Raw genomic sequence first — 21,455 nt, 5'->3', positions numbered from 1 at the left:
AGGAAAATACGATATTGAATTTATTCAATTTAAAGGCAAAGCATGATTAATTATGTTTTAATTACATTTAAATTAATTGCACTTTCAACACACTTGATTTAGTTTAGATTTTAAAAAGTTTGATGTTCTCGGAATCACTGAATGTGGCTTCTAATCCGAGTTGTTGCGCATTTAGGAAAGGCATGTGTTAAATTGTTTGTGCTTTAGCCTAGTTAAAAATGAGAAGCTTGTTTGTTAACTTGGTAAGAATACTACTGTATTTTACCTTTGAGAAGGAACAAGGTTTGCACATCAGCCTCACCCTTAGGAGAGAAAGGCTTAGTCGGCATGTCCATTTGTCTGCTTTTTTTGCTACCATCTCGTTTAACTTAATTTTGTTTTAAACATCACACATTTAAGTGTTTATTTGTCTCATAAAAATGCGTAATAAAAAGCCCGTTAGTATTTTTGTTGGTCAACTTGTGAGCGCTCCGGGGCTGCGGGCTATGCCCATTGTTCAGGTCCACCATGCATGGTGCTGAAACGGTGCGGGGGCTGCTCTGGCGGATAACTGCAGTAACCGCACCAGCCTGCTATAGCCTACTCTCTGCCTAATCCCAGATTTGAACTAGGCCTACGGTTTTGTATGGCAACATAGGCCTATTGGTGATATCTTTGTTATTCGTTGTTTATTGTTTATTCACTCTTCATGACGTATAGGCAGGAGCAGTGTTCTAGATCTGATTTGAATGGAGTCTTGGAGCCACACCGTTAGATACAGGAGACCTGCAGTGTCGTCCTATTTACACCATTCAGCACTGCAGTGGAAACCAATGCCCCACAAACCACGTCGATATGCATTGCAATTGTTAACAATGAAAGAGGCGGGGTCATTTTTTAATTATGACGTTTCACAGCAATAGACAATATCAAGCATTTGAAAAAACTCTCAGATCTAAGAGCTTCTGAAAAAGCCCACCCAGACAAATACTTTGGCATTGCCAGGTGCCAACACTAGACAGCAGCTAGTCTTCTCAGAGTATTGATGTAATAAGGAAATCTACAACATACAGTATAGCTAGTTTACAGGACATATTCAAAATGTATTTATTAAAAAGCACGCATATTTTCCCTCTAAATACTGGGCAGTGCCTAGAGCCCTTAGTTCATATAATGTTATGTGAATCAAATAGCAGCATTGGACATAATTATATTTCCACTATTGAGCCCATTCCACATTATTACACTGTGATTCTGTGCTCTTTGTGAATCCCCCTGTAACAGGCCAGTACAGCTAATAGATGAAAACCTCTATACCTCAGTTTGATGTCATGACACTTTACAGTAGATACTGACCTCATTCGGACTCTGTTTCCATTACTCTGGCCTGACTGGAGTCTGATTGAAGTGCTATAGTGCTGCTATGCGTTCTCTGATCTGAACGCCTGGTCTTTACAGCATGATGGAGTACAGGGACGTTTGAGTTCCCATGTCTGGATGTGAGAATACTCCTGTGTATAATATAGGGTCTGTGGGGATTTAATGTCCACATAAAACATTCTGTATTGTATAGTGTGATACTATGTTACACATACGGTAGAGGCCTGCCTACTGGTCAATACCTCTGGAAAACATGGATGTGTTATGGCAACCAAATGACATGAAAAGGCTGTGAATGTTACTGTGTGAATACTGTAGATGTTACAGTACAGTATAGATGATGAAACAAAGGGGGGATGAATCAGAAAATAAACATTGATCAGTAATACACAATATGTTTTGGGTTGGAAGACCCAGAAATAGCTTGGACCTAGCCTGGTTAAACTAGCCTTCAGTCTGTTAACCAGGCTACCATTGACCCCCTACGCTAGTAACACTCCTCCTCAATGTCTTCAATCTAGAGATTAGCGGGTGCTCAGTCCAAGCCAAATGGGGTTTGACAAAGTACATTAGGGAGTACACACTGGGCGTGTGTATCCAGTTCCCCCATCTCTCCTGTATGGACATTATTCTATCAGCCTAAATTGGGGTAACTGTAATCACAGGAACGGTAATTGAAATGACCTTAATCACAACCTTGAGCGGTACTCTGACTGAGCCCTGAGGAGCCTCAATGGCGGTTCAGTTTCAATCTTCTCCACACTTTGCTGTTGCAAGCCTGGGAAACTGAGTCTGTCTCGAGTGCCACGTGGGAAATGGATACACACATCAGCTCTGGTTATGTCAAACATGCACACTTGACTCAGGAGACTTCATTTTACAGGGTAGAAGTTTTGTTTGGATTGAAAAACCATTCATAGGTCTATTTGTACTGTAGGAGTTTGCAAACAGACTTGACGCTAATGTGCGTTTAGCTTTTGTCATGCAGATTGGGAATAGTGGCTTGCAGTGCCAAAGTGCAGGGGAAACTAGTTCTCTGCAGACTCTCTCTTTCTGCCTCTCTCTCTCCTTCTGCCTCTCTCTCTCGCTCTCCCTCTATCTCTATTGGTGGCTTTTGAGTGAGAGGTATCAGGTGTGTTTGATGAGAGAGAGCCCACATGCAGGCAGGGTTGTTGGCCAACTCCAACCAGACCTACTGTACACTGACAGAGGGAGATACTTTAGCCACATTACACTGTTGAGTCTATCATCAATGGACTTCTCTAACTGTGATGACCTCTAGTAAGACACTGTGCAGTCATGTATGCGTGTGTATGTGTGTGAACATGGCCTCTCTACAGGCGTCTAATGAGAGGTGGCTGTGGGGTGGTTTAATGTGTGATTAAGTCTCAGGGTGTCTGAGCTGTCTGTGGAGCCTAAGCTAATTCTCACACGTCTAACAGAGCAGCCGGTCTACTGACCTCCAGCTAGGACGGACACACACACACACACACACACACACACACACACACACACACACACACACACACACACACACACACACACACACACACACACACACACACACACACACACACACACACACACACACACACACACACACACACACACACACACAAATAAGGACACGTGTTGAAATGGGGACTGTTTCATCTTGAGTTTTGACCTATAATAGCCCTCACATTGATCTGTCAGTGCATTATTGAGTGTATGATATGAACTTGTGAACTCTTGTCTCATATCAGCCAGCACTATCGTCTCCCCTGCCTGTAGCCTCTCTGAAGCTCAGCTCTAACTAACTGTGCAGCAGGCAAGACAGACCCAGACGCTGCAGCCCAAATGGCAGCATAGTTCTGATCTCTTCATAGTGCGCTACTGGGGCCCTATAGGCCCTGGTCAAAAGTAGTGCACTGTATAGCACAGGGGTATTCAACTCTTACCCTACGAGGTCCAGAGCCTGCTGGTTTTCTGTTCTACCTGATCATTTACTGCATCCACTTAGTGTCCCAGGTCTTAATCAGTCTCTGATTAGAGGGGAACAATGAAAAAACACAGTGGGACTGCCTTGGAGGTCCAGAGTTGAGTTTGAGGGGTATAGGGAATAGGAAGCCAGTTAGACCACAGACAGAGTCAGGGCTAAGACCCTGGCTGTGAGTGACCAAGACTCTCCCCTCCCTAGAAGCCACTCTGCCCAATCACTCCTGACAGCCCACGTCACAGTGCATCACAGAGCTGTCCCCTTCCCATATCACAGAGGACACACACTAGAACACACACTAGAACACACACTAGGACACACACTAGGACACACACTAGGACACCCACTAGAACACACACTAGGACACACACTAGAACACACTAGGACACACACTAGAACACACTAGGACATACACTAGGACACCCACTAGAACACACACTAGGTGACACACTCCCATTTAGGGCACTTCGAACCATGTCAACACCCTTCAAATCTATCGACATGCAGAATGCTCTTTATGATAGGATAGAATAGGATAAACTTGAGGAACATAGTCTTAGACACACTGAGTAGAGCACTTACTGAAATAAAGACGGTCAATTACACAATCAACTGTAAATTACACAATCAACTGTAAAGTACACACTCAAATGTAAATTACACAATCACCTGTAATTTACACAATCAACTGTAAATTACACACTACTGTAAATTACACACTCAACATCTATACACAATACATATATTACCCATTACCAATGTCATATTACATGTTACCAATGTCATATTACCTGTTACCAATGTCATATTACCTGTTATCAATGTCATATTACCTGTTATCAATGTCATATTACCTGTTATTAATGTCATATTACCTGTTACCAATGTCATATTCCATGTTACCAATGTCATGTTAAACATTACCAATGTCATATTACCCATTACCAATGTCATATTACCTGTTACCAATGTCATAATACATGTTACCAATGTCATATTACCCATTACCAATGTCATATTACATGTTACCAATGTCATATTACCCATTACCAATGTCATATTACCCATTACCAATGACATATTACCTGTTACCAATGTCATATTACCCATTACCAATGTCATATTACCTGTTACCAATGTCATATTACCTGTTACCAATGTCATATTACCTGTTACCAATGTCAAATTACCCATTACCAATGTCATATTACCTGTTACCAATGACATATTACCTGTTACCAATTTCATATTACCCATTACCAATGTCATATTACCTGTTACCAATGTCATATTACCTGTTACCAATGTCATATTACCCATTACCAATGTCACATTACCTGTTACCAATGTCATATTACCTGTTACCAATGTCATATTACCTGTTACCAATGTCATATTACCCATTACCAATGTCATATTACCTGTTACCAATGTCATATTACCTGTTACCAATGTCACATTACCCATTACCAATGTCACATTACCCATTACCAATGTCATATTACCCATTACCAATGTCATATTACCTGTTACCAATGTCATATTACCTGTTACCAATGTCATATTACCCATTACCAATGTCATATTACCCATTACCAATGTCATATTACCCATTACCAATGTCATATTACCCATTACCAATGTCACATTACCTGTTACCAATGTCATATTACCCATTACCAATGTCATATTACCCATTACCAATGTCATATTACCCATTACCAATGTCATATTACCCATTACCAATGTCATATTACCCATTACCAATGTCATATTACATGTTACCAATGACATATTACCCATTACCAATGTCATCTTACCTGTTACCAATGTCATCTTACCTGTTACCAATGTCATCTTACCTGTTACCAATGTCATATTACATGTTACCAATGACATATTACCCATTACCAATGTCATCTTACCTGTTACCAATGTCATATTACCTGTTACCAATGTCATATTACCTGTTACCAATGTCATATTACCTGTTACCAGTGTCATATTACCCATTACCAATGTCATATTACCTGTTACCAATGTCATATCACCTGCTACCAATGTCATATAGGTATTGTACAACCACATGCATGTACCACCTGTTTATGAAAATATCTCTCAAAAGCAGAAACACTAGTCTTGTTTACAATTGTGTCACAGGGTTGTGTGGGCCCTCTAGGACGATGTACTGTATGTCCTACTGGGGTCTATAGGACGATGTTCTGTATGTCCTACTGGGCCCTCTAGGACGATGTACTGTATGTCCTACTGGGGTGTATAGGACGATGTTCTGTATGTCCTACTGGGGTCTATATGACAATGTTCTGTATGTCCACCTGGGGTCTATAGGACGATGTACTGTATGTCCTACTGGGGTGTATAGGACGATGTACTGTATATCCTACTGGGCCCTATAGGACGATGTTCTGTATGTCCTACTGGGCCCTATAGGACGATGTTCTATATGTCTCACTGTGGATTTATCTCTTCAAGTGTTTCATACTTTGTGATGACATCCTCTGTGGCTTCAGTGTGTCCTCCTTCCAGACCTCTCCGTTAGAGCACAAACATGCAGACAACTACTCATTAACACATTCTTCACAATATGTGTTTCTATTTTAGGAACTGGTTCCTCCAGACTCTCATCAAGAAAACACATGGAAAGGAGAGTTAAAGGAGAGGAGTGGAGGAGAATGATAGGAGAGGAGAGAGGAGAAGAAGAGAATGAGAGGAGAGGAGAGGAGAGGAGAGGAGAGTGATAGGAGAGGAGAGGAGAGTGATAGGAGAGGAGAAGATGAGAGTGGTAGGACAGGAGGAGAGGAGAGGAGAGGAGAGGAGTGAAAGGACAGGAGGAGAGGAGAGGAGAGGAGAGGAGAGGAGAGGAGAGGAGAGGAGAGGAGAGGAGAGGAGAGGAGAGGAGAGGAGGATAGTGATAGGAGAGGACGAGAGTTATAGGAGAGGAAGAGGAGAGTGAGTGAGAGGAGAGGAGGAGAGGAGAATGAAAGGAGGAGGAGGAGAGTGAGAGGAGAGTGACAGCAGAGAGAGAGGAGAATGAAAGGAGGAGGAGGAGAGTGACAGCAGAGAGAGAGAGGAGGAGAGCGACAGCAGAGAGAGAGAGGAGAAGGAGGGTGACAGCAGAGAGAGAGAGGAGAAGGAGAGTGACAGCAGAGAGAGAGAGGAGAAGGAGAGTGACAGCAGAGAGAGAGGAGGAGAGTGACAGCAGAGAGAGAGAGGAGGAGGGTGACAGCAGAGAGAGAGAGGAGAAGGAGAGTGACAGCAGAGAGAGAGAGAGGAGGAGAGTGACAGCAGAGAGAGAGAGAGGAGAAGGAGAGTGACAGCAGAGAGAGAGAGAGAGGAGAAGGAGAGTGACAGCAGAGAGAGAGAGGAGTAGAGTGACAGCAGAAGGAGGGTGACAGCAGAGAGAGAGGAGAAGGAGAGTGATAGCAGAGAGAGAGAGGAGAAGGAGAGTGACAGCAGAGAGAGAGGAGGAGAGTGACAGCAGAGAGAGAGAGAGGAGAAGGAGGGTGACAGCAGAGAGAGAGAGGAGAAGGAGAGTGACAGCAGAGAGAGAGAGAGGAGGAGAGTGACAGCAGAGAGAGAGAGAGAGGAGAAGGAGAGTGACAGCAGAGAGAGAGAGAGGAAAAGGAGAGTGACAGCAGAGAGAGAGAGAGAATAAGGAGAGTGACAGCAGAGAGGGAGAGGAGGAGAGTGACAGCAGAGAGAGAGAGAGAGGAGAAGGAGAGTGAGCAGAGAGAGAGAGGAGGAGAGTGACAGCAGAGAGAGAGAGGATAAGGAGAGTGCCAGCAGAGAGGGAGAGAAGGAGAGTGACAGCAGAGAGAGAGGGAGAGGAGAAGGAGAGTGACAGCAGAGAGAGAGAGGAGTAGAGTGACAGCAGAGAGAGAGAGGAGAGTGACAGCAGAGAGGGAGAGAAGGAGAGTGACAGCAGAGAGAGAGAGAGAGGAGAAGGAGAGTGACAGCAGAGAGGGAGAGGAGGAGAGTGACAGCAGAGAGAGAGAGGAGAAGGAGGGTGACAGCAGAGAGAGAGGAGAGAGTGAGAGAGAGAAGGAGAGAGAGTGACAGCAGAGAGAGAGAGGAGAAGGAGAGTGACAGCAGAGAGAGAGAGGAGAAGGAGAGTGACAGCAGAGAGAGAGGAGGAGAGTGACAGCAGAGAGAGAGAGGAGAAGGAGAGTGACAGCAGAGAGAGAGAGAAGGAGAGTGACAGCAGAGAGAGAGAGGAGAAGGAGAGTGACAGCAGAGAGAGAGGAGAAGGAGAGTGACAGCAGAGAGAGAGAGGAGGAGAGTGACAGCAGAGAGAGAGAGGAGGAGAGTGACAGCAGAGAGAGAGAGAGGAGGAGAGTGACAGCAGAGAGAGAGAGGAGAAGGAGAGTGACAGCAGAGAGAGAGGGGAGGAGACTGACAGTAGAGAGAGAGAGAGGAGAAGGAGAGTGACAGCAGAGAGAGAGAGGAGAAGGAGAGTGACAGCAGAGAGAGAGGAGAAGGAGAGTGACAGCAGAGAGAGAGAGGAGAAGGAGAGTGACAGCAGAGGAGAAGGAGAGGGACAGCAGAGAGAGAGGAGAAGGAGAGTGACAGCAGAGAGAGAGAGGAGAGTGACAGCAGAGAGAGAGAGAGGAGAAGGAGAGTGACAGCAGAGAGAGAGAGGAGGAGAGTGACAGCAGAGAGAGAGAGAGGAGAATGAGAGTGACAGCAGAGAGAGAGAGGAGAAGGAGAGTGACAGCAGAGAGAGAGAGGAGAAGGAGAGTGACAGGAGGTCTCGTCTTCGTCCTGCTTGTGCCCCCAGTCCACTGGTGGGTAAGAAACCGATAATGAGTCTAGCTCCCAGGATCTCTGGCCCCAGGCCCTGCTGTTAGTTAGCCTAGTGTAAATAGCCTACCGTAGCCATTCAGCCTTTATGGCTTCCAGATGTTGGAGGCTAAACAGCGCCGCTTGTTTTCACTAACCCTCTGCAACAGTTCACAGACAGCAGTAAATATCCTGCTTGGGCAAGATGTGGAAAGCGGCTGGCCTCTCATTCAACAGTGAATGAACCCCTTTGTTGGTCGTCCCCACATTGTTCACTATATCACTCATGTCGAGTTTCGCCAACCACTTGATAGGCAATGTCATGCTTTTTATGTGTGAATGTGTTTTTTTGGTAAAATGTTGTGGAAAGGTTTGGGGGAAACCAGCGTGCAACATGGAAATAATTCCTTCCTGTCGACTCCCTGGGGATGTAGGGCACATTTCTGCTCAAGAGTCAGGCGCTTCCCAATACCTCATGTTGAAGACCTCTCTTCTGTATGTGTGTGTGTGTGTGTGTGTGTGTGTGTGTGTGTGTGTGTGTGTGTGTGTGTGTGTGTGTGTGTGTGTGTGTGTGTGTGTGTGTGTGTGTGTGTGTGTGAGAGAGTGTGAGAGAGTGTGAGAGAGAGAAGCCCTAATTCGGTGGCAGTGCACAGAGAGTCCCTCTATTAAGTCAGTGTGAAACACAGGACCAGATGGGAGGGTCTGAATGCACTGCAACATTACATGACATTCCTGCAGGCTTTTATAAGACCGTTTTAACACAGCAGCTGTGTGTGTGTGTGTGTGTGTGTGTGTGTGTGTGTGTGTGTGTGTGTTGCACGCGCGTGCGCGGCCTTTGGATGCTGGCCAGGTTGGCTTACAAAATAAGTATTGTGGGACTTGTAAGGAGTTGTTTCCTGGACACCCCAATACACAGGCTCTCACACTCTCATCTTGGCACTAGACTTGTCCTGCACCCTTATTAGTAGTAGTACGGTAGTCAGCCCTCCACTCTGTATTGGCATGTCCTCCTCTAGCTACAACCCCCTGATCTCTGTAAAGTGTTGACTGCCTAGTGTCCAGTGTGCGGCCACAAGTGTCTCTGTCACCACGACAACGCCTGCCATGGAAACAAGAGCCTTGAGGGATCAGCCCTTTGAGGCTTACTCAATCTATAGGGCCTCTGTGTATCTCTGTCTGGATCTATAGGGCCTCTGTGTATCTCTGTCTGGATCTATAGGGCCTCTGTGTATCTCTGTCTGGATCTATAGGGCCTCTGTGTATCTCTGTCTGGATCTATAGGGCCTCTGTGTATCTCTGTCTGGATCTATAGGGCCTCTGTGTATCTCTGTCTGGATCTATAGGGCCTCTGTGTATCTCTGTCTGGATCTATAGGGCCTCTGTGTATCTCTGTCTGGATATATAGGGTCTCTGTGTATCTCTGTCTACTATTTAGATGGAGCCAGAGGGCAGAGAGATATACAGCAGGGGCAGGCTACCCCAAAACACTCTGTATATCCTCTTCTCTACACTACTGAACAATACTCTACTCTACTCTACAGTACACTATTCTACTCTACTCTACTATACTGAACACTACTCTACTGAACACTACTCTACTCTACTGAACAATACTCTACTCTGCACTACTCTACTCTACTCTACTGAACACTACTCTACACTACTCTACTGAACACTACTCTACTGAACACTACTCTACTGAACACCACTCTACTGAACACTACTCTACTCTACACTACTGAACACTACTCTACTGAACACTACTCTACTCTACTGAACACTACTCTACTCTACTGAACACTACTCTACTCTACTCTACTGAACACTACTCTACTGAACACTACTCTACTCTACTAAACACTACTCTACTCTACTCTACTCTACTGAACACTACTCTACTCTACTCTACTGAACACTACTCTACTGAACACTACTCTACTCTACTAAACACTACTCTACTCTACTGAACACTACTCTACTGAACACTACTCTACTCTACTAAACACTACTCTACTCTACTCTACTCTACTGAACACTACTCTACTCTACTCTACTGAACACTACTCTACTGAACACTACTCTACTCTACTAAACACTACTCTACTCTACTGAACACTACTCTACTCTACTCTACTGAACACTACTCTACTCTACTGAACACTACTCTACTCTACTTTCCTGAACACTACTCTACAGAACACTACACTACTCTACTGAACACTACTCTACACTACACTACTGAACACTACTCTACTGAACACTACTCTACTCTACACTACTGAACACTACCCTACATTACTGAACACTACTCTACTGAACACTACTCTACATTACACTACACTACACTACTGAACACTATTCTACACTACTGAACACTACTCTACACTACACTACTGAACACTACTCTACTCTACTGAACACTACTCTACACTACACTACTGAACACTACCCTACACTACACTACTGAACACTGCACTACTGAACACTACTCTACACTACTGAGCACTACCCTACACTACACAACTGAACACTACTCTACACTACACTACTGAACACTACACTACTGAACACTACTCTACACTACACTACTGAACACTACCCTACACTACACTACTGAACACTACTCTACTCTACACTACTGAACACTACTCTACTCTACACTACTGAACACTACTCTACTCTACACTACTGAACACTACTCTACTCTACACTACTGAACACTACTCTACTCTACACTACTGAACACTACTCTACTCTACACTACTGAACACTACTCTACTCTACACTACTGAACACTACTCTACTCTACACTACTGAACACTACTCTACTCTACACTACTGAACACTACTCTACACTACACTACTCGACTCTACACTACTGAACACTACACTACTGAACACTACTCTACTCTAGATGTTTTTGACAGGTGTTACAATGCTTTGTAACCTCTTCATAGCACATTCGTTTCAATCTCACAGGACAAATAGTGAGTCCAAGAATTCCCTGATTAAATCAAACGATTGCCCTATGACCCTTGAGTGGACTCTCCTCTTATTGGTGTTACCATGGTAAATTGACTATGGAGTGAAGAACGTCACCCCCAAACTGACCTCAGAGTAGTGTTAGTTCGACAGTGATCTGTGTTAGGGTCCGTTGGCGCTCTAGCCGCTCTCACTTGAACCTTGTGCCATGCCGGTATTGGACGGCAGGTAGAGCAAAAGAGCAAGAGGTTGCTGTCTGGAATACCCAAGCAGACAAGGTGAAGCAAAATCAAACCTTTGACTGGACCTATCAGGGTGTGTGTTTGCTGCACAGGAACACACAAAATAGATCAATGCAGATGGCTTGGAGCTGGTGACTGCTGACAGTAAGGGACTGAGCCTAGGAGACTGTCTGTCTGCATGTCTCTCTGACTCTGTCTCTATGTATGCCTGTGCATATTTCTGTGTGTGTTTGTGTGTGCGTGTGTGTGTGTGTGTGTGTGTGTGTGTGTGTGTGTGTGTGTGTGTGTGTGTGTGTGTGTGTGTGTGTATATTCAAGTAGAGGGGGAGAAGGGGGCGTTCTGACGCTTGAACTCCTCTGTACATGTAGCCTCATTATTTTCAGCATCATAAATCCCAATATAATACCACTAGGGTCATTAGCTTTATGTCCTGGCCTGTCGCTCCATAAACAGTGTGAGAACTCTCTCCTGGGAGGGGCTGCTGTTCTCCTAGCTGACTGTCTCTTGAACAGGACCGATGGCTTCAGGAAGGATTACAACTTCCTTGTGTGACAACGAGAGCTAGCCAATAGCTTTCATCTATCCATGGTCCATGTTGTCTTTGTGTCTTTTTACATGAGTATTTGGGGAATCTGAGACACTGAACACTTTATCCCTCTCTAACGTTCCTCTGGATTCTTAGCCTCTCGGGAACAACAAAACTGTCCTCTGGTGTTTACCTCCCTCGATAAACCCTGCTGATGGATTTTGTGGGCTTTTGCAGTGACCGTGTGGAGTTTGGTTTACAGAGCCTGCAGCGCTGTGCTGTCCATTACATGCAACAATGTGGCTATTTGGTCACTGTGTCCTTTTTCTACCCAGTGTGCCAAGGACATTCTCAAAAGTCACCTCCTCTGGTGTCTCTTGACAGCAATAGTTAAAGATTTGGAAGAAGGCTTCGATGACAGAAAGATAGCTTCGATGACAGAAAGATAGCTTCGATGACAGAATGATAGCCACTTTAGAGTGTATCTGAGGAATGTATAAAAGCAGATTTCCTAAAAGCATATCTCAAGGTACTGACAGCACAAATATATCTCAGCGTTGTTGTTGTTGTTGGGTCTGCTTTGATTCGCCACACATTTACTGTCTGTCTCTGTGATGTATGATGTATCATGGTGTGTGCGGTGACAGAGTCGGACTGCAAAGCTGCTCAGGCTGTCACTGGTATGTGGTCTGATGCGATCAGCATCCCTGACATGTCTTGCCAGTCGTTAGCTAGCTTTGATGAGCTAGCTAGCACTCCTGAGGTAGGCGTCGGCCACAGATATGGATACATTAGCCTACATACAGTGTGTTGTTTTGATGTTACGTCACTTTGTGCTCGCTGTACAATGTGTTGGCTACATGGCTCTCAAGACAGGTGTGTTGTGCTTTCAGGGTGTGGATCTAAGAATAAAACATGTTGCCAAAGAGGCATTTCTAGCCTGGTACCATATATGTTTCTAGTCTGGGACCATATCTGGTTCTAGTCTGGGACCATATCTGTTTCTAGTCTGGGACCATATCTGTTTCTAGTCTGGGACCATATCTGGTTCTAGTCTGGGACCATATCTGTTTCTAGTCTGGGACCATATCTGGTTCTAGTCTGGGACCATATCTGTTTCTAGTCTGGGACCATATCTGTTTCTAGCCTGGTACCATATCTGGTTCTAGTCTGGTACCATATCTGTTTCTAGTCTGGTACCATGTCTGTTTGTGCTGTATATCCAACTCCTATGGTCATGGGCATTTACAACAAGTTGGCGATACAGCACAAAGAGATCTGGAACCAGGCTATGGTCTCTGCAGTCCTCTACAACCCAACACTTCTTCTCATGTCATTGATAAACACAAATTAGGCTTCTCTGAAGATTCTCTGGGCTGACCTATCACAGACAGTGTTTTTGAACAGGGGCACCACTACCAGGGGCCCCCAAGGCTCTGTCTTCAGTCCTACCCTCATTCACATGCTAATCTCAGGCCATCTGCTCCATGCTTTAGGGCCCACGTGACAGCCCCCTTTCCCACTCCACTTGCTCCCTGGTAGGGGAACCCTCCCCAGGGTCCCCACTGCTTCTACCCTCATCCACTCCAAAGTGACACACACACACACTCACAAACACATGCACACATGCACACACACACACCCTCCTCCATTTTCATCGCAGGGTCAAAGACCCCTTCTCCCAGAGGAGATGAGCTCAGTACAAAGTAGTTATCTTTCAGGATGACCTCTCACAATACTGGAGCTGTCTTTCAGGATGACCTCTCACGATACTGGAGCTGTCTTTCAGGATGACCTCTCACAATACTGGAGCTGTCCTTCAGAATGACCCCTCACAATACTGGAGCTGTCTTTCAGGATGACCCCTCACAATACTGGAGCTGTCTTTCAGATTGACCTCTCACAATACTGGAGCTGTCTTTCAGAATGACCTCTCACAATACTGGAGCTGTCTTTCAGGATGACCTCACAATACTGGAGCTGTCTTTCAGGATAACCCCTCACAATACTGAAACTGTCTTTCAGGATGACCTCTCACAATACTGGAGCTGTCTTTCAGGATGACCCCTCACAATACTGGAGCTGTCTTTCAGGATGACCTCTCACAATACTGGAGCTGTCTTTCAGGATGACCTCTCACAATACTGGAGCTGTCTTTCAGGATGACCTCTCACAATACTGGAGCTGTCTTTCAGGATGACCCCTCACAATACTGGAGCTGTCTTTCAGGATGACCTCTCACAATACTGGAGCTGTCTTTCAGGATGACCTCTCACAATACTGGAGTTCACTACTACATTGCTTAATGACCCCTCACCTCTACCCTGCTCTGCACTGGAGTGTCAGACGCTGTTAGCCAGGGTGTTAGCGGGGCAATTAAAAAATGTGGTGTCCGAGGTACTGCTGCTAGCATTAGCTTAGCTATGAGTTGTGCTCCCCCTCTTTTGGAGTGAGCATGCTTTTCTCTGTTACTCCCGGACTTCCACTGTCTCTCTGCCTCTATCTGTCTAGCCAACAACTAAGGCAATGCAGTAAATAAATAAATATGGTCATTTAGCAGCTGCTTTTATTCAATGGGGCTTACAGAACTATCGACATACCAGTGTATGTAAAATCTGTGATTTTAACTCAAACTTGTATGTTTCCATGGCAAGGCCAGCTATTTCCTGTGTGGAGAGAGACTGCAGCATCACATGTGAATCAGGCTTGACCCAAAACATGAAGGAAAGAGCTAGAAGATTAAACCCTTTTTCTCTGCATTCATATCTGAGCTAGTGAAAACATACACAGTCTCAGTCACACACACCACACACACACACACACACACACACACACACACACACACACACACACACACACACACACACACACACACACACACACACACACACACACACACACACACACACACACACACACACACACACACACACACACACACACACACACACACACACACACACACACACAACCCCAGTTGGTCCTGCCCAGCATCATTCCCCTCAGTCTGCAGTAGTGATGAGTTGAGTCAGTGTGACAGAGCCATGGAAAGAGGATGTCACAAGGGTGCATTCTTGGTGCAGCGTCCCTCAGTGGTTGATGACTGATGCACCACCAGCACCATCTGTCTCTGTCTGTCTCTTTCTCTATCTATATATCTGTTTTTCTTTTCACAGGTGATTGACACAAAGTGGAGGAGATAGGATAGCTAGCTTGTGGCTGAGTTCTAACTTTCTTCGTGTTTCACTTTTGGCCTTGGTTATTTAGCCTTTATAAAGGTTATGTTAGATAATGTTACTTGATACCGCAAGGTCAGAGGTTAAGAACTATTCATAGCAAGGAAGGACATTCCAGTTTCTTGAAGTCATTCTGCTTCCAATAGCACAGAGGATGTTGTGGTGTGTTGGCAGGGGAGATTGACATGTGCTTCACAGAGCCTGAGAGATTGCTGTCATCATTGATGCAGACTGCAGAGGAGTCTCTCTTCCCCCACTCTCCCTTTTACGGTCACACCCTCACTCTTCTTCTTCCTCTATCCCTCTGTCTTTCTCTCCTCCTCTCTATGTCTGTTTCTCTCTCTCTTCCTTTATCTCCCTTTCTCTCACTTTCTAACTGGTTGTAAACAAAGTCCCAATAACAACTATGATTGGCTTGCCTTGGGTCTGATAAACTGGATTTGTGGTAGCCATGGTTACTGGGTCGTTCAGTTACATGGAGACAAAGTTGGCATTGACTTGTATTGTAGCTCATCACCGCAGAGTTGTGCAAGTCTAGAAACAGACAACCAGCAAACCCAAGTATAATGTATTTGGTTGATAAAGATTGAGTTTTTATTAATATTTGATTAAAATATAGTTTATAGTAGTTCACATCTATATGGGGTTAATATTTGTTGACTAGATCACATTGATCATTGTTCATAATGGACTACTCAAACTACTCACTTTCACTAAATAGTGACCTTGTACTTGGACCACATTAGTACAGGAAATGATTAGTGTTAAGGTACGGTATCTGCTGAACACACAAACACACACATACTCTGCTAGGTCTGACATATGTAAGACAGCTGTCATATTCCTTTGAGGATGACCTATAGATCTTCACATCCACTTCCTTCCAGCGAGTGGAAAATCCAATAGCCTCTCACTCTGATTTAATACATACTGCTCACTTCAAGGTACAACTATTACCCAGTGGTGGGGTCTCCCAGTGGTGGGGTCTCCCAGTGGTGGGGTCTCCCAGTGGTGGGGTCTCCCAGTTGTGGGGTCTCCCAGTGGTGGGGTCTCCCAGTGGTTGAAGTGGTCTTTGCTTTTTAGACCGTCAATCGATCAAGGATGTAGCAGCCCATATCTTGCATAATGAATGACATGCTTGTTATTAGAAATATTTAGAAGGGGTCATTTGTATGTCAGGGTGGCCATGGTGAAAGTACCTTGATTGAGAATTTTTGTTGGTTCCATTGGGTGTGCTACCGTCTCTTATGACCGAAAAGAACATCCGAACTGGGATTATTCACCACAAACTGGAAGAAGCTTTTTCCTTTAACGAGTCCAACGAGAAAGATTTGCTGCTCTCCCGGGAACCGGCCCAGATCTCCATCATTTGCGTGAAGAAAAGACGGAGGAAAAGAGGACGCAGATCGGGCTGCCTTTTGAGAATCCGTAGGTGAGCGAGTAAACTCCCACTGCCTTCCGTTTTACTTGCCAACATGTTTTGATAGCACAGACTGGAATATGTTCTGGGATTCATCCAATGGACATTGAGGAGTATAACACCTCAGTCATTGGCCTCATCAATAAGGGTATCGACGAAGACCACCCCACAGTGACCGTACGTACATATCACAACCAGAAGCCATGCATTACAGGCAACATCCACATCGAGCTAAAGGCTAGAGCTTCCGCTTTCAAGGAGCAGGACACTAATCCGGACGCCTATAAGTAATCCCACTATGCCCTCAGACGAACCATCAAACAAGCAAAGCGTCAATACAGGATTAAGAATCCTACTACACCGGCTCTGACGATCGTCGGATGTGAAAGGGCTTGAAAACTCTTACGAAACCCAGACGCGAGCTGCCCAGTGACGCGAGCCTACCAGACAAGCTAAATGCCTTTTATGCTCGCTTCGAGGCAAGCAACACTGAAGCATGCACGAGTTCACCAGCTTTTCTGGATGACTGTGTGATAATGCTCTCGGTAGCCGATGTGAGCAAGACCTTTATTAATAAACAAGTCAACATTCACAAAGCCAGATAGATTACCAGGACATGTACTCAAAGCATGCACGGACCAACTGGCAAGTGTCTTCACTGACATTTTCAACCTCTCCAGACCACCATAGTCCCTGTACCTAAGGAAGCAAAAGTAACCTGCCTAAATGACTACTGCCCCGTAGTACTCTCCTCTAAAGCCATTAAGTACTTTGGAAGGCTGGTCATGGCTCACATCAACAGCATCCTCCCGGATACCCTAGACCCACTCCAATTTGCATACCGCCCCAACAGATCCACAGATTACGCAATCTCAATCGCATTCCACACTGCCCTTTCCCACCTGGACAAAATAAATGCCTATGTGAGAATGCCGTTAATTGACAACAGCTCAGCGTTCAACACCATAGTGCCCACGAAGCTCATCACTAAGCTAAGGACCCTGGGACTAAACACCTCCCTCAGCAACTGGATCCTGGACTTCCGGATGGGCCGCCCCCAGGTGGTAAGGGAAGGCAACAACACGTCTGCCACACTGATCCTTAACACTGCGGCCCCTCAGGGGTGTGTACTTAGTCGCCTCCTGTACTCCCTGTTCATCCATGACTGTGTGGCCAAACATGACTCCAACACCATCATTAAGTTTGCTGATGACACAACAGTGGTAGGCCTGATCACCTATGTATGTGTGCGCGAGCGTGTGTGTGGCATCCTCTCCAGGGCAGTAAAAGTCCTTTGCAGCTGTCTGCTGGGCTGATGATTTCCAGAGACTTTACAGCTGTCTCTAACCTCTGTCTGCTGGGCTGATGACTTCCAGAGACTTTACAGCTGTCTCTAACCTCTGTCTGCTGGGCTGATGACTTCTAGAGACTTTACAGCTGTCTCTAACCTCTGTCTGCTGGGCTGATGACTTCCAGAGACTTTACAGCTGTCTCTAACCTCTGTCTGCTGGGCTGATGACTTCCAGAGACTTTACAGCTGTCTCTAACCTCTGTCTGCTGGGATGATGACTTCCAGAGACGACCTCTTCTCTCAGTTACAGTGACACGTGTGTCCTCACTGCTCTAGATCTGTGAATCATTATCTGCTAAACCTCACACTCCCTTTAGTAATGAACCAATGGCTGATGAGAAGATGAACACTTCCTTCCCTATGAGACACTGACAAATTGGTCCCGTGTAGCTCAGTTGGTAGAGGATGGTGCTTTTTAGGCCAAAGGCCCGTGGAGTGGATTCCGTCTGGGACCACCCATATGAAAAATGTATACATGCATGACTGTAAATGGCTTTGGAAGTATATGGCATATATTATTATATTATTATTTGACAAAAGACTAATCAGTGTGAGATATTGATCTGACAGATCTGACATGCCGACCCATTGACCAGGGGGTGTTGTGGTCATTCCTCCAGTTAGGCCCAGTGTGTGTCCACAAGTATTCAGGTCCTGGAACCTCATGCTTGGGTACTAATGTGGACCAGATGGGGCCATGAGAGGGCTCGATGGAGGGTCTAGGAGCCCCACAGGAAAGACTTAGCAGAGACAACATGACAACATGCCTCCTACAAATTACAGCTATTAACCCCCCACGCTAAAGACATACCCCATCCATCTCTGCTGCATGTTAGGCTTCTTACATGGGTTTACAACCAGGGCCTTTCAGAGCTTCTTACATGCGTTTACAACCAGGGTCTTTCAGAGCTTCTTACATGGGTTTACAACCAGGGCCTTTCAGAGCTTCTTACATGGGTTTATAACCAGGGTATTTCAGAGCTTCTTACATGGATTTACAACCAGGGTTTTTCAGAGCTTCTTACATGGGTTTATAACCAGGGTCTTTCAGAGCTTCTTACATGGGTTGACAACCAGGGTCTTTCAGAGCTTATTACATGGGTTTATAATCAGGGCCTTTCAGAGCTTCTTACATGGGTTAATAACCAGGGTCTTTCAGAGCTTCTTACATGGGTTTATAACCAGGGTCTTTCAGAGCTTCTTACATGGGCTAATAACCAGGGTATTTCAGAGCCTCTTACATGAGTTTACAACCAGGGTCTTTCAGAGCTTCTTACATGGGTTTATAACCAGGGTCTTTCAGAGCTTCTTACATGGGTTTATAACCAGGGTCTTTCAGAGCTTCTTACATGGGTTAATAACCAGGGTATTTCAGAGCCTCTTACATGGGTTTACAACCAGGGTCTTTCAGAGCTTCTTACATGGGTTTATAACCAGGGTCTTTCAGAGCTTCTTACATGGGTTTATAACCAGGGTCTTTCAGAGCTTCTTACATGGGTTTATAACCAGGGTCTTTCAGAGCTTCTTACATGGGTTTATAACCAGGGTCTTTCAGAGCTTCTTACATGGGTTTACAACCAGGGCCTTTCCAGTCTGTTTTCTTTCTTTTCTTACCCAATGAGCAGATAGGAAGGCACAGATCTGAAGGGACATTTGTAGCTTTGAATTGTAGCAATGTCTCGTAATTTTTCTATTTGTTTTGTTTTTCTGGGATCACATTTGATGAGCAGTTGGCTGTAGTTATCTGTTCTGAAGGATCAGGGACTGCTGCATACGCTGACTATCTGTGTGTGTATCACACATAGTCTAACGCCACTACTAATTTGAGTCTCCCTGTACAGGGAGGGATTGAGTGAGTCATTGGTAGTGCATCTGTTCTGGGGAGTATGAGCTAAACTAAACAGTCCTGGGGCAGTGTCAGCTAAACTAACCTGTTCTGGGGTAGTGTCAGCTAAACTAACCTGTTCTGGGGTAGTGTCAGCTAAACTAACCTGTTCTGGGGTAGTGTCAGATAAACTAACCTGTTCTGGGGTAGTGTCAGCTAAACTAACCTGTTCTGGGGTAGTATGAGCTAAACTAACCTGTTCTGGGGTAGTATGAGCTAAACTAACCTGTTCTGGGGTAGTGTCAGCTAAACTAACCTGTTCTGGGGTAGTGTCAGATAAACTAACCTGTTCTGGGGTAGTATGAGCTAAACTAACCTGTTCTGGGGTAGTATGAGCTAAACTAACCTGTTCTAGGGTAGTGTCAGATAAACTAACCTGTTCTGGGGTAGTGTCAGATAAACTAACCTGTTCTGGGGTAGGCAGATAAACTAACCTGTTCTGGGGTAGTATGAGCTAAACTAACCTGTTCTGGGGTAGCTAAACTAACCTGTTCTGGGGTAGTGTGAGCTAAACTAACCTGTTCTGGGGTAGTATCAGCTAAACTAACCTGTTCTGGGGTAGTGTTAAACTAACCTGTTCTGGGGTAGTGTCAGCTAAACTAACCTGTTCTGGGGTAGTGTCAGCTAAACTAACCTGTTCTGGGGTAGTGTCAGCTAAACTAACCTGTTCTGGGGTAGTGTCAGCTAAACTAACCTGTTCTGGGGTAGTGTCAGATAAACTAACCTGTTCTGGGGTAGTGTCAGCTAAACTAACCTGTTCTGGGGTAGTGTCAGCTAAACTAACCTGTTCTGGGGTAGTGTCAGCTAAACTAACCTGTTCTGGGGTAGTATGAGCTAAACTAACCTGTTCTGGGGTAGTATGAGCTAAACTAACCTGTTCTGGGGTAGTGTCAGCTAAACTAACCTGTTCTGGGGTAGTGTCAGCTAAACTAACCTGTTCTGGGGTAGTATGAGCTAAACTAACCTGTTCTGGGGCAGTGTCAGCTAAACTAACCTGTTCTGGGGTAGTGTCAGCTAAACTAACCTGTTCTAGGGTAGTGTCAGATAAACTAACCTGTTCTGGGGTAGTGTCAGCTAAACCAACCTGCTCTGGGGTAGTGTCAGCTAAACTAACCTGTTCTGGGGTAGTATGAGCTAAACTAACCTGTTCTGGGGTAGTGTCAGCTAAACTAACCTGTTCTGGGGTAGTGTCAGATAAACTAACCTGTTCTGGTGTAGTGTCAGCTAAACTAACCTGTTCTGGGGTAGTGTCAGCTAAACTAACCTGTTCTGGGGTAGTGTCAGCTAAACTAACCTGTTCTGGGGTAGTGTCAGCTAAACTAACCTGTTCTGGGGTAGTCTCAGGTCAGGCAGTGCTTCTCTGTGAGATTTGATGTTGCTGTTTTTCCATTGGCCTGCATGGCCTCTGAGGCAGTGAGTCATCTGGAATCCTCTTGATGGTCTACAGTAGCCTGTGTTTTAGAGACACTTCAAAGCCCATGGGCTACACCCGGTGGTTGCCATAAAGCGTGCACACGTGGGAGTACATACGGGCACGCACACACACACCACATGCACCATTTCAAACCCACAGACGTGTGCGCATATACACACACACATACGCACTGGCAGGCACACGCCCTAACACATATTATACCAGTTTATGAAACTCCATAAAACCAGTTGAATGCTCTCTA

At 45.2% G+C, this 21,455-nt stretch overlaps 1 protein-coding gene across 1 annotated transcript in view; it reads right to left on the bottom strand.

Moving 5' to 3' along the window:
- LOC139372981 (receptor tyrosine-protein kinase erbB-4-like) overlaps window positions 1–21,455 on the bottom strand; it is a 560,371-nt gene that overhangs the window by 143,326 nt on the left and 395,590 nt on the right. The window lies entirely within an intron of this gene.

The sequence above is a fragment of the Oncorhynchus clarkii genome, chromosome 18 (assembly GCF_045791955.1).
Source record: "Oncorhynchus clarkii lewisi isolate Uvic-CL-2024 chromosome 18, UVic_Ocla_1.0, whole genome shotgun sequence".
NCBI classification, from domain to species: Eukaryota; Metazoa; Chordata; class Actinopteri; order Salmoniformes; family Salmonidae; genus Oncorhynchus; species Oncorhynchus clarkii.
The sequence above is the reverse complement of the archived record's forward strand: the minus strand, read 5'-3'. Positions and strand labels throughout refer to the sequence as shown.